Source organism: Physeter macrocephalus, chromosome 2, assembly GCF_002837175.3.
Source record: "Physeter macrocephalus isolate SW-GA chromosome 2, ASM283717v5, whole genome shotgun sequence".
NCBI lineage: Eukaryota > Metazoa > Chordata > Mammalia > Artiodactyla > Physeteridae > Physeter > Physeter macrocephalus.
The window spans coordinates 101,423,975-101,427,888 of record NC_041215.1 but is presented as its reverse complement, the minus strand read 5'-3'; the positions used below and the strand labels follow the sequence as shown (position 1 = coordinate 101,427,888).

The following is a 3,914-nucleotide window of genomic DNA, read 5'->3' as shown; positions in this document are numbered from 1 at the left end:
TCTCCCTCCCTCCCACCGTCCCTATCCCACCCCTCTCGTGGTCACAAAGCACAGAGGTGATCTCCCTGTGCTATGCGGCAGCTTCCCACTAGCTATCTAATTTACATTTGGTAGTGCATATATGTCCCTGCCACTCTCTCACTTCGTCACAGCTTACCCTTCCCCCTCCCCATGTCCTCAAGTCCATGCTCTAGTAGGTCTGTGTTTTATTCCTGTCCTACCACTAATCTCTTCATGACATTTTTTTTTCTTAGATTCCATATATATGTGTTAGCATACGGTATTTGTTTTTCTCCTTCTGACTTACTTCACTCTGTATGACAGACTCCAGGTCTATCCACCTCATTACAAATAACTCAGTTTCATTTCTTTTTATGGCTGAGTAATATTCCATTGTATATATGTGCCACATCTTCTTTATCCATTCATCTGTTGATGGACACTTAGGTTGCTTCCATGTCCTGGCTATTGTAAATAGAGCTGCAATGAACATTGTGGTACATGACTCTTTTTGAATTATGGTTTTCTCAGGGTATATGCCCAGTAGTGGGATTGCTGGGTCATATGGTAGTTCTATGTTTAGTTTTGTAAGGAACCTCCATACTGTTCTCCATAGTGGCTGTATCAATTTACATTCCCACCAACAGGAGCACTATTTTAAAAGGGGTTTTCTGCTAATTAACATGGAAGATGCAGAGATAAGGAGACTAGCTTTTCAGGGAGCTTAGACCTAGTAGGAAGGAAACATGTGTACCAGTGACCACTTGATAAATCCCTGCGAAAGGGATTAAGCTCCATAAGAGGGATCCATGGGAGCCCCGAAAAGGGTGTGTGGCTCATCAGTTGAGGGATCACTGAAGGCTTTCAGGTCACAGTTGAAATGAATCTCAAAATATGGGCAGGCTGGGAAGAGGAGTGGTGGTGGCATGGGCATTCCAGGTATGAGAATGCCACAAGCAGAAACTCAGGCACGAGCAACTGAGTCGAGGGGGTGATTCCCACAGGCCAATCAAACATGACCTTGGTTTTTATATATGGAAGAATGCAGAAAGACTCTCTCCCACCTACCCATAAATTCTAAGTCTCCAGCTCTGTTTCAAAGATGCTTGAAATTGTAAGCAAATATTGGACCAAGCAGAAGTTCAACTTGTCCTCATAACTTCCTGCAAAAATAATTTTTAAATTTAAATATCACTAAAGATATCATCAAACCATGATAGAACTGCTTTTCAGTTTTGTTTTTGTTGCTTGTTTGTTTTTATAAGTAGTACTTATTCATTCTTGTGCAAAACTGAATTCATGGGGACAATTTTTTTTTTTTTAGAAGATATTGGGGGTAGGAGTTTATTAATTTATTTTTGCTGTGTTGGGTCTTTGTTTCTGTGCGAGGGCTTTCTCCAGTTGCGGCGAGCGGGGGCCACTCTTCATCGCGGTGCGCGGGCCTCTCAGTATCGCGGCCTCTCGTTGCAGAGCACAGGCTCCAGACGCGCAGGCTCAGTAGTTGTGGCTCACGGGCCTAGTTGCTCCGCAGCATGTGGCATCTTCCCAGACCAGGGCTCAAACCTGAGTCCCCTGTGTTAGTAGGCAGATTCTCAACCACTGCGCCACCAGGGAAGCCCCATGGGGACAATTTTTTAAGGCAAAGATTTCAGTGATTCACTTTTTATGTGGCACTTAAATGCCACAGATCATGAACTTGCTCCTGTCTGTCCTTCCTTTCAACATACTAACACCAGGACCTGTATGTTCTGTTTAAATAGTCTAATTGGCCCAGGAAAAAATGAACCCTTGTTTTTATTTCCTTTGTTATTGTCCATTACAACTCCTGAACAACATTATAAGCTGAAATGATAACTTGGGGAGATGCTAATGTAGAAATCTGGACTTCTGCAAAATAGTCTACATTTATTCATTCATTATAAAGTTGTCCAGTCAGAACGGAATTAAACCAGGCCACTCCTCTCTGTAGTCAGGGCTTCCCTGAGTTCATTCTGCACTTGCTGTAGAGATGGTGTGGTATTGTGGAAAGGGGGAAACTAGAGACAATTCATGACAAAACTCTGGGTTTCAATTTCTTTACTCATAAAATGGGGAAAATAATATCTTCTCTGCCCACCTGAAAGGATTGTCATAAGAAACAAATACGCTAATTCACGTGGAAAATACTCAGTACACCGAAAGCATTGCACAAATCGAAGTTACTTTTCTTAGTTTAGTCCATGAGATCTTCTGTTAGTGGGAAGCCAGGCTCTTTCTTGATTGTCTGTTGATATCATAGCAAACCCCTCTCCCTTAAAAAACACCCAAGTAGAGAGTCTTCTTTTTGTTTTCTTATGAAATGAGTCGAAGAAGGCAGGAAAGGGAGAAGGAAACATTTACTGAGCATCTGCTATGCTCCAGGGTCTGTGCAAAGAACTATACATCCACCACCTCACTGGTATTATTAGAAACATCTGTGTTTTACAGAAGAGAAACAGGAGGCTCAGAAAGATAGGGTGACTACGTCAGCGTCACATAGCTAGCAAGCAACAGAGCTGGGATGCAAACCCAGGGTCAATCTGATTCTAAAGCCATTGATACTATTTCTCGCACACTCCACTGCTTCTCTGGTAAATGCATCACAGAGAAATGATGTGTCCAAATATTTTGTAGTATAAGGTTGTAGAGTCGGTTGAACACATTTCTCCCCCATCTGTGGCCTGGCTGCTCTGCTTGTGCTGTCAATACAGTCCCTGGCTCCCTCTCCCTAGATCCCACACTCACATCTGCCTACATTGAAAGATGAGTTTATGGGACTCCCCTGGTGGTCCAGTGGCTAAGACTCTGCACTCCAAATGCAGGGGGCCCGGGTTCGATCCCTGGTCAGGGAACTAGATCCCACATGCCACAACTAAGAGCCCGCATGCCACAACTAAAGATCCTGCATGCCACAACTAAGACCCGGTGCAGCCAAATAAATTAAAAAATTAAAATTAAAAAATAAAAAACAAACAAACAAAGGTTCTTAACTTCCTCTCAGGAAGGTACTAAGTTACTCAGTTAACTAACAGCACTTTTTGGATAAAAATTTCTGTAGGGAATAGGAGATGTAGGCCCTGTCCTCTTAGAGCTTCCAGGAGAGCATTTGAAGTTCTCTCTGGTCCTGTAATGACTTCACCAGTCAAATCCTTTCAGAAACCCGTGCTACAGGGGAAATATCCTTTCCAAGCTCAGTAAATAGAGTTACCTCAGGAGCTACTGGAGACTGTGAGGGACTCACTTGCCCTGTCAAACAGTTGTCCCTCTGTAAGTCTTCAGACCTCTTTCCCTTTCTACCATGATTAGATGCTCCAAACTAAAAGGCATTCCACATCTCACAGATGTTCTGAAAATAGCAGGACATATTTTAAAGCAGAATGTCCTTTAGAAAACCAGGGACAGAGAGGTCTCAGACATATTTCAAATTGAGTCTGGCTCTAAGGACCTCCCAAGAGATGGGAAGATGCTAACCTTCCAAAGTCTTATCTGGGCATCCAGAGACTGTCCTAAGATACTCAGCCTTTGAGAAACTGTCTCCACACTTACTGTTTTACCCCATTCATAAACGTTGAGAAGCCTGCTGTCGGCCAAACATCACACCCTAGTGCATTCAGACTTGCCCCATCCTATAATCGTTTGGGGAGAATTCACTCCAGGGTCATCCCCAGTCTCTACCCTGACATTCTCCTGCTTCCTATTCAAGAAGAATAATTCTACCCTGAACCCTCCTTCTCATCTTTGAATAGTTCTAGGCCTGGTTCCCTCACGTGATTCTCTACCTGGGTCACACACCTTGAACATTAGCCAGAAACCTCTTCCCTATTCTTTTTTTTTTTTTTTGCGGTATGCGGGCCTCTCGCTGTTGTGGCCTCTCCCGTTGCGGAGCACAGGCTCCG

The 3,914-nt window shown here is 43.6% G+C and overlaps 1 protein-coding gene and 1 non-coding gene across 5 annotated transcripts in view; both read left to right on the top strand.

Annotated features, from left to right (window-relative positions):
* The window catches only part of RFTN2 (raftlin family member 2), a 67,069-nt gene that overhangs the window by 47,340 nt on the left and 15,815 nt on the right, over window positions 1–3,914 (top strand). The gene's annotated exons all lie outside the window — the stretch shown is intronic.
* TRNAW-CCA (transfer RNA tryptophan (anticodon CCA)) lies at window positions 2,797–2,870 on the top strand. The gene has a single exon. It is a non-coding gene; the product is annotated as a tRNA-Trp (tRNA).